The sequence below is a fragment of the Selaginella moellendorffii genome, unplaced genomic scaffold (assembly GCF_000143415.4).
Source record: "Selaginella moellendorffii unplaced genomic scaffold, v1.0 SELMOscaffold_45, whole genome shotgun sequence".
NCBI classification, from domain to species: domain Eukaryota; kingdom Viridiplantae; phylum Streptophyta; class Lycopodiopsida; order Selaginellales; family Selaginellaceae; genus Selaginella; species Selaginella moellendorffii.
In genome coordinates, this window is record NW_003314306.1 from 216,555 (window position 1) to 227,619 (window position 11,065).

Genomic DNA, 11,065 nt, shown 5'->3' on the forward strand with positions numbered 1-11,065 from the left:
AGTTGGAGTCCGAAGTGGAGTCCGAGATGGACCCGAGATGGAGTCCGAGATGGAGTCCGAAGTGGAGTCCGAGGTGGACCCGAGATGGACCCGAGTTGGAGTCCGAAGTGGAGTCCGAGATGGACCCGAGATGGAGTCCGAGATGGAGTCCGAGATGGAGTCTGAGATGGAGTCCGAAGTCGAGACCGAGACCGAGACTGGGACCGAGACCGAGACCGAGACCGAGACCGAGACCGAGATCGGGACCGAGACCGAGACCGAGGCCGAGGCCGAGACCGAGCCCGAGCCCGAGTCCGAGTCCGAATCCGAGTCCGAGTCCGAGTCCGAGTCCAAGTCCGAGTCCGGAGCCTGAGAGGGTGAAAGCCCAAAGCGTTCGTCTCCCAGACCCTGGGGGGTTTGGTGAGCTCCAAAAGTATAGTAGGGGGGAGGACTGCAGTGGAGCCAGTTTGGCCAGGAAAGGCTAGTTTGGCCCAGGAAGGCCGGACCCAGTGTTGGGTGATGAGCTGCCCACTGGGAAGTCCAAGACTAGAGTGAACACAGACCGACAAGCGGGGTAGCTTGGTGAAGTGTTCAAGAGCCGGCTCTAGTTCCCCTGGGAGATCGACTGGCCGATGCTCCCAGTCCAAGTGTGGGTGGCACTACCTACTTGGATACCTGGTGTGGCTCAACGGAACCCGCTCTAAGCCCATGGCTAGAGCACCCAAGGGCAGAAGGCGAGGAGAGTACCCAGGTGGCTCGCGTAAGGCCACGGTGTTCCGAAATGTTGTCCCAAAGGCCCAGACTGTGGAAAGGAGGAGGAGCAGTCCTCTGGGGTAGTGACCAAGGACACAGTCGTGTGGTGAGGAAGTCCCAGAGGACCGTGGGACTTAGTGGTCGGGCCTGTGGGTCTCGATCCAGTGGCAGTGTTGGCAAACACGGCCAGGGGCAAAAAGGGACTTAGTGGGGATTGACAGAGGGATATTGGGGAAGGCTATTCCCCTTGTCGGTGGGCATCCTAAGGATGCTAAGGAGTGGATCTGAGATGACCACTCATGGATGGTTTGCCTAGTCTTGGAGAGCCAAGACGGTGATGCAAGGGGTATTGGACTACCAGTGTGGCAAAGGTGATTGGACATGGCCTTAGCGTAACGGGCTGCTATGTCGGTGGTACCTTTGAGTGTCGGTCATGGGATCGGACACGTGGAGCACTTGGACCAAGTGCAAATGTTGAGTGGCATGGACGCCATTCTCGGGGCTAGCAAGTCCCAAGTCCTGGATTGGACTTATGGAGGTTGTGAATGAGACTCCTCCAAGTGGTCAGAGGTGTGGTTAAGTGACTAAAGTAGAATGGAAAATTTAGTCGCTTACAGGCAGGAGGTCGGTACTGCTAGTTCCCTTTATTGGCCCCTCTTGTTCAAGTGTTAGTAAACTGGACTTTGCATCTGTACTTGGCCGGATGAGCATAAGGATGGAATTCCTAAGTGTCTATTTTGCCAAGCATACTTGGCCCGGCTTTTTAGTTCTCTTTTGCTCTGTCTTGCACTGGCTTGGCAAGAACCCTCGCGTATTGAGACTAGTCCCTCAATATCGCTGGATGATAGCTTACCGTGTCTGCCAAACACCCTCGCTATCATGCCCTTTGTGTTAGTCTCATTTCGGTCCCAAATGCTATTTATGGAAAGTGTCCAGATTTGCTCATTTGGCATATCTACGGAATGTAGAGATCGTCCTGAACACAATGGTGTTCGTCCCATGCCCAAATTCGCAATCTAAAGACATTCCATATTTAGTAAGTTTCGAGCTTGTCCCAGAGACTAACTCCTGATACTAAGGGAGGCTTGGGGTGAAAGCCCAAAGCGTGTGTTCATCAAGGGGGGGGGGGGGGCTGTGGGGGGTTCCAAATGTATAGTAGGGATAGTGGGTAGGTTGGGCATAGCCAACCAACCTGAGGCATAGTCTAGCTCCCGCTTGCGTGCCTGTCCTTGTTCTGCGTCCGGCTTGGGTCTAAGCCTAAGTTCCATTCCATGCTAGTTGGTGGAGTACCCATGTCCTCGCGTTAGGCCACCGGTATGCCGAAATAGCGCCAGACTCCGTTTGGCTCCGTTTTGCATGCTGGTCCTGGCATTGGGATGCTGGTTACTCTAGGACTGTTCCAAGTCGCTCCGGGCCCCTGTCCCTTCGCTCCTTGGGCTTTATGCTCGGGAGTTGCTCCGTGGTTCGGTTCCGTCACTCTTTGGCTCCATGCTTGGGAGTTTGGCACCGTTTCTTCGTTCAGTGGCCCAAGGCTCTGGACCTCGGGTTCCTATGGACACGTGGCATGGACACGTGGCATGTGACACGTGGCATCTGTCACGTGGCACAAAGAGGGTTTAGGTTCCGCTTCGTGGTGTTATCCTATGGTAAATCACCATAGGATAAAGGGTCAAAACCACGTGCGCTACAGTTTTGCTTGATCCTTTATTAGTCTCCACCTAAGCTAGTTGAGAAACTAATCTTCACATGTGCACTTAACCAGATGACCATAAAGACGGAATTTCTAAGTGCTATTTGTCAAGCATACTTGATCTGGTTAAAGAAACAAAACTAGGTCAAGTATGCTTGACTAATAACACTTAGGAATTCCATCTTTATGCTCATCTGGTCAAGTGCACACATGAAGATTAGTTTCTCAACTAGCTTAGGTAGAGACTGATAAAGGATTCAACAATATCAGCCTTTTGTTATCGTGGTAGTAATAAAAGAATATCCGAAAGGACTAGCTGACAGATAGCTTTCAATACCCACAATATTGGAGAATAGTGTTCCCCCATATCTTAAGGCATTCTAAGGATGCTAAGAAGTGGTCAAGACTGACTACTCATAAATAGATAGTCTAGTCTTGGAAAATGGGAAATACAATAGTAAGAATGGATTGTGTGATATAGTCTAGTATAAATTTATAAGTAGCTTATTGAAACATAAAGACATCAATAAGCAATTGGTTTGATAGTTTCTCCTCAATTAAATGGTCTATGAAGGAGTCTAGCAATATTATGAAGTTTGTCTTGTCAATTGTTAAAAAGGATTTTGCCTATACTGCTGCTTTACTAGTAAGAGATTGGAGAAAGTCCCACTTCTTACAATCATTATCAAATATGGTATCGGAAGAGCAATAGTATTTAAACCGCTCAATATAGATGGAGGGGGAAATGTTACTAATGCCAAAAAATGTTGGTAGATTTCTCCCCTTTTGGACAATATGGACTTTAGATTGTTATGCCATATTATGTGAATCCCTCAAGTAGGAATCCTTTGAGGATGTTAAATATTGATCATCCAAGTTTGATAAATAAACTCCCTCTAAAGTCATGAAAGTTTTTATATACCTTGCTTGATTGTGTCAAGTGCTGGAAATGCAAGAAGCCAAGGAGTTTAGCCAAAGTTACTGCTGATATAAATCAAATAGCAAGATCTCTTAAGTGTCAAAAACTCCACTCCAAGTTATGAGAAAAGCAAGAAAGATGCCTCCAATGAAGAAAAATAGCCTCTCTTGCAAGGAACTCTTGATGTGGCTGCTGGATCAAAAGATGGCCAAAAGGACCCCCTAGGAAGAAGCAAGAAAAAGACCCAAAGAAAGTGGAAGAAGACATATTTATGAAAGTAGCAAAAAGAAAATGACTAGAAATTATGAGATACTCAGCTTGCACTCAAATGAAAGAGGAAGACAAAATTTTAAAACACAATGCAATAACTTTGATGAATGATGGATACTTTGGCCTAAAAAAACCCACACACTCAAAAGAGAAAAAATAATTTGCATGCAACTCCAAAGAACATGAAAATGGAAATGCATACATCAATGGAAAGAGTTTAAGCATATCTATATGATACACTAAAAGGAAATGCAAAAGAGTGGAATAATTGCAAGAACTAGACACTCAAATATGACCATGACTATAACCAAATGAGAAGATGAAGAGAAGGATTAGAATTCTACTAGACTTTGCATGAATTTAGCTTCTAGAAAGCTCTATCACCATCCCAGACCTCTTTGGGAGAAAGATTTAGAATGAAAATGCAAATAAAAGTGCATACTTGAATCTAAAGCCTATATCCTTGAATTGCAAAAAAAGGCCATTCAAAAGAAGGCAAATAAGGGGATTACCCTAAACAAGTGTAGACCATTCTTAAGCTCACGAGTTGAAGGGTTAAGCTCTCAAGTTGAGCTTAATTTTTAATTATATTTTAATATAAATATTATAAACTTTAAAATATTAAGGTTATGGTAAACCTAATAGATTCACCACTCTCTACACATTAAGATAAAAATATTCTAAAGGACACTTATTTTAACAATTTAAATATTTACTATATGCTATAATAGGGATGTTTGTTAGAACATAAAATAAGATGTTTGCAGAAAAATTAATCTTGTTACTTCCTTAAATCTATACTCTATAAATCTGTACTTGAGCACATTTTTGGTCTGAGGGACTGAGGTATTTAAGTAACCTCGGCCCCTAGGCTATAGAAGTGCTCAAGGTTAAATTTGGGCCAACCACCTTAGACACATTTGCAGTTTGGGGGTTTAAGGTTGTTTGAATAACCTCGACCCCCTGGGCTGTAGAAGTGTCCAAGGTTGAGCTCAAGCTGGTCATCTCGGCACATTTGTGGCCTAGGGGCTGAGGTTATGGCCACAAAAGTGCTTGAGGTCGAGCTTGTGCCAGCCACCTCAAGCACTTTTGGGGCCTGGGTGGCCAAGGTTAGGAAGTTGCAAAAGTGTCTAAGGTTGAGCTTGGGCCAGCCACTTTAGGCACTTTTGTGGCCTATGGGGCCGAGATTATTTGAATAACCTTAGCCCTCAAGGAACACAATGTACCCAAGGTTGAGCTTAAGTTGGTCACCTCATGCACTTTTTATGCTCATAAGGCTAAGGTTATTTGAATGACCTCAAAAACACAAAGTGGTTAAGTTTTGGCTAGCTTAATGTTTTGTCTTTTTATCTTTAATTTATTATTAACTTTATTTAGTTTGACTAACAAAATTTCTTTTTTTGCAGAAAAGGAAAATAGTGCCATCTAAAAATGTTGTTAAAGCCATGAGAATATAAGAAGGTGAATTTGACATTGATAAAGAAGAGTTGCAAATCTTCCTAACAACATGGTGGATAAGTGCTTCCATAAAACTATTATAGGGATAAAAGAAAAAACAATTTATCAAACACTTGTAGCACTCAAGTGGCTACACCCTAGTGATTTGATCAAGGAAATCCTTTTTTGCCATTTGCAGCAGACGAACTTTATGTGCACAACATTAAAGTATGTTAACCCACATATATAACTTGTTTAAATAGAATGGTCTTGTGACGAATATTGGTATGTTTCTAATCTCTTTCTGCAAGTTAAGGACAATAAATATTGTTACCATCACACATGAGATCGTGAACAACTGGAATCCTATTTGGAGGAGGAAGTCCCTTGAAATTGATAACATGCTTATCAAGCTTACAGGGATAATATTCCAAATTATTAATGGTAACCATTAGTATAGGTTTGGATGAAGTGTATTGACAATTATTTTCATGATGATCCCATTTACCATATCAAGTTTCTAGTTGGCCATATCTACATGAGGGGGCCCTGAATGTCAACAAACTTTTCTTAACTTGCCAAAAGATCAATATGTAAGTTTTAAAATTTCACTTTTAACTCCATTTTAACTTTTTTTGTCATGTTTAAATGCAAGGTTAAGCAATTTTCTGTCCAAAAGCAAAATATTATCTATAACATCAAGTAACTCTATTTTTTGACAAACTTGAGTGAGGATGACATTCGACAATATTATGGTGATGATCTTGCAACATTTGTTTGGCACTTATGCATTCAAAATGATGGTACAACATGGTTTAATAATCTAATCAATTTTATACTCATAATGTATTGCAAGGTATGTCTTTCCCTTTCACTTTATAAAAACCTCTTTATATTGTTTTGGTTTCTAGCCTTTGGTGAAGGTTAAGCAAGATGTTTATAAACTTGCACATCTAAAGAAGAGTTAGGAAGAGCTATTGGCTAAGCTCGTACAAATTGAGCATAAAATTTAGCATACAAAGTCTTCAAAGTTGAAGAAACTAATATGTATTGCAAAACATCATAGGCCAAAGGAGTGGCTAAAGATTATATTTGAAATTTTTACTCACAAATGTAAATTTTTTATCACATGCTTCATTTTTCTCAATTACATATATGCTATACTTTTGCAATGAATAAACTCCAGATGACATGATTTACAATATCACAAAATCAAAACTCCCATACAAGCAATAGATCAAGACTCTAGAGTTCCTCAATATTTATTTGATGAATAAAGAAAAAAGATTGCCAGAAGTATTTGAAAACATGATGAGAAAGGCTGTCTACATCACACAAATTATATCTAAAGATAAGAAGTTCTTAGTACTGCATATTGGTGATGATTTAGATGGCACATTCATATCTTTTAATACTTATGTTAACACATCATTGAAAGGGATCAAAGAAGAGTGGCTGCCAAAGAAGTTTATAAGCAAGACAACTTATGATTGCCAATATAGTTAGCTTTATTTCATGCAATATGCACTTTATAGGTATAACATGATTTCTAAGATCTTTCCTAATTATATATGGAATGCGAGCTTGATTAGAAGCTTCTTCATCCTTCTCTCCATCATCACCAACATTGCCATCATTACTAGCAGTGATAACTTCCTCCTGATCTAATGTAAGGGTCTCCTTCTCTAGGAGCTCCAACTCCCAAGAGAATTCTACTTTCTATGCCTTTGGCACTCTCATAAACATTATTGAGTATATTCTTTCATCCCTTACACCCTTTGCAACTAATCAAGTGCAAACTGGTGCCTCAAATAACATGCCTCTATATCGAAAATATCTATTGACTCACCAAATAGCTAGGATCAAGCTTTAGTTCAACCATTTGACAGCCAAGATCCGAATTAGGTTCCATTAGCAAATAATGATGATCAAGTGGTTCATAGAATATCACATTGACCTTGAGATAAGCAAAATTGACTTTTACAAATAAAAGGTGGTAACATATATTTTTTACAGCAATGACTGTTGACAATAGTTTCATTTTAGCTTGACAAGATTTTTGTGATGAGGAGTTGAAGGAACTCTTATCAACAACATGCCATATGACAGTGGTATATTAATCCTTATTTTTTATATTCACTTAGCTCTTCTGTAAGTCTGACTTGTTTCCCCAATAACGCACCGAGGCATTATGGGTGTCTTCATTCTCTTCTATAGTAGATTGCTAGCATCTTTCACAGAAGATGATATAAACATGGACATACAACATTAGTTCAACTATTAGTGTTGAAAGATACAAAAGCCTTTACTTTCAATTGTGGACTTCATTCTCTTTGACTTTTTAGATGGTCTTTCAGATATTGATGCGAAAGTCAAGGACTAAAACTTTTTCACACTTAATCACATATGTGATGCATTCTTTTTGTTGGAAGCACTTATGCTCAAAGTTGGCAATGTCATCTTCATCCCACCAAACAACCCCAACTAGATGTATAAACTTATAATGTATGTAGTTCATTTCAAGTTGCTCTCTTCCTGATGCATTATGGATCCTATTATCATCAATAAAGCAAGATTGAAAAAGTGAGTATATATTTCATATCTTTATCTAATTTCTAAACTTTCTTATTTTTCAAGTTATAATGTAAAAATATCATACCTTCTGTAGAAACATGCATAATGAATTTTATGATAGCAACTGTGCAGCCTATATTTTGCCTAGGTACAACAGTTCTATTAACATTATACCCAAACTTATGGATGAGTAAATCTATAACACATTTCCTAGGTATTGATTTCAAACTCTATTAGCAATGCAAGTCTTACTTGACCTCTATTGCCCACCAAATGGTGTTGTGATTGATTGCATAGCAAGTAGTGGTTTTATAGTAAAAGTAGTATATGACTTTGGTAGGCTAGTATTTACTATTAAAGAACATTATTTTTTCAAACGCTAACTCAAAGGATTTTGTAACCTACCTCTAACCTCAAGGAGGTAAATTATATTTATTAAGATTTCAATACATATTTAGATCTATTTTATAAATCACGGTCATCTGGAGTTTTTAAAATTAAAGGCTTTGGAAGTTTTCCCAACTATGTAGAAGCCATGGCTCAACAAACGCAAGGTGGATCTTCCCTACAATACCAATATAGAAAAAGGTATAGAAGAAATCAATATACTAATGATGAGGTAGAAGAAAGTTACATACATCCTTATATGAAATAAAAAACCTATCATATATTAAATGTCAATGACAATGTCAGATGTTAGTAATAGTGTCAATGTTAGATATCATAATTGTAGATTGTCATTCTCACATGTTATTATCACTTTACAATGTTTATGTATTGCCATATCCTCCTTCAACATCTTCTAAACAATTGTATATGATATGATAGCACCATCTAGAACAAAGTATGTTATTTACAACTAATATCTATATATTTTCTTTTAATAGACAATTTTATAATATAATAAAGTAATTCTAGATCTTACATTCCATTGTAAAATGGCCTAAAACCCCTATATTATGCACTAGCCAATGTAGTGTTTCCTAAGAGGATATTATTCCTCACTATGAAGTGATAATGGGTATGTGTCTATAACTCGTTTTAAATCTATTATACATCCACACATAAGAAAAAATAGCATATTAAATACCGAATATAATAACATTTTGTATTTTCAAGTAATCCTACCATATCAAGAGCAAGATCTTGTAGAAACATATGGCACTACTCTTAAAGCACTACAGGCAATCCCTCTCTAGTAGCATGATCCAAAATTTCATATATAAGGAGCTCTAGTTCAACTTCACTAGAGCCCCCAATAGAAAAAGGATTATTATGTGAAGGTGAAGGTGGAATGTTAGTAAAATTTGGGGATGGAAGTGGAGATTGATATGAAATGCTAGGGGGCTAAGTATGAATAACAGTAACTTTCTTTCAAACCATTTCTATAAAAACTTTGAAAGAGGTTAAGGCGAATAAGAAACTATGATAACTATAAATTTTCTTTACTAGTTTATATACTAAGTTTTAGTCTTGGGAAGGAGGTTTATTTATTATAATATTGATAATACTCAAATTCATGAAATGTTCATTCTAATGAAATCTTACTTCACTACACATACTACATTTATACCAATTTTCTAAAGTGGATACACCACCTCTAGTAGCATGAGGACCCATCTAGTCCTCATGGTAGAGTAGCATCCCGAGCTCTATGACCACTTCATGGAAGCTATAAACCACTCCCAAAGGTTGATGGGCAAATTCATATTTACCACATCAATACCTTTTTAAAAATTTGATAGGGATGTAATTGTTTCTATTAAGAAGTTTGGGCTGGCTAAGCTTTTCTTTCTCCTTTGTCAACTTGAGAAAGAGAGGGACCTCAAGGCATTCACAATCACCTTTCTTCCATTCTTCGTTTGTCTATTATATTTGTTTTTCCTCATGTGCATGGCAGGCAAGCTCTAGATGCAATTGGAAGTTCAAAAGCAATTGCATAAACAGCTTGCAAAATTTCTCTAAAAATATATCTCTTAAATAGGAGCAAAGATACTCCAAACATAAGGTGTAGGAGAAATACTTGTAAAGTATACTCAAGAAGTAACAAATGATGACCTCTCTAGCCAATCAAACTAGATATAGATCCAAACCCCATAATGTGAGGAGCATAAGCCAACAGGATGTAATTCTCCCTAGCTCACATATATGCTCACTACCCCAAGCAGCAGCCTTTCAGTTCAAACTGAAAAAGTGCTCAATTAATGTTTTGCTTTCACCTTTGCCCTTAAAATGGATTTGACATTATTTTATTTTTTAGTTTAAATGAGAGTTTAAATGGCTAGAGAGGTCATCATTTGCTGCTTTTTGAGTATATTTTACAGGTATTTCTTGTACACCTTATGTCTGGAGTATTTTTGCTCCTATTTAAAAGACATGTTTTTAGAGAAATTTTGCAAGCTGTTCATGCAATCGCTTCTGAACTTCCCCTTAAATCTAGTGCTTACCTGCCACGTACATGAGGAAAAACAAATATAATAGACAAACAAAGAATGGAAGAGAGGTGGTTATAAATGCCTTGAGGTCCCTCCCTTTCTCAAGTTGACAAAGGAGAAAGAAAAGCTTAGCCAACCCAAACTTCTTAATAGAAACAATTACACCCCTATCAAATTTTTAAAAAGATACTAATGTGGTAAATATAAGTCTGCCTGACCTTTGGGAGTGGTTCATGGCTTCCATGAAGTGGTCATGGAGCTCAGGATGCTACTCTACCATGGGGGCATCCTTCAAGTTCATTCACATTCTTTCCTCCATAATCATGAATCAATGGATATGGGTTCCAATGGGACTTTGTGCTTAAATCTGGTCCTTTTCTGCCTGATTTCTTTACATGCCATTTTTACTATAACATTCTACTATCTTAACATTTTTGAACAATGAATTTTGAAACAAGTTTGAATATCAAAATCATATAAAATGACAGTCTTGTAGCAAATTTAATTGTGAAAGTTCAGTACATCTTATTTCTACTGATAAAAATAAAGATCGATCTACTAGTGTAACAAAACCCCCACCACGACGTGTAATACAATGTTCTTTTATAAATTTTATAGCTTCTAAAATATCATTTCTAGTTTCTATAACATTGCGAGTTCTTCTTCTTGTTACTAATAAAGCAAATTTAAGATTTATAGAGCTTTCTCTATACCTCATTTGAAATGGATTTCATTGATTTAATATATTTGTTGAAGCTTGACAATATTCATTATCACTAATTCTTAAATGTCTTCCTCTCATATAACAAGATTCAATTGCAGGGCTTGAATAACAATGAGATTTTATTAAAATATTTACTAGAAATAGTATAATATATTAAAATACATATTTATATATTATGAAAATATTTAATAAAAGTAATAAACTATTTTTAAGAGAAGTCTGAGAGCTCACAATACCAAAATGTGCATATGTGTATTAGCCTGAAACACTAACTTATATATAAG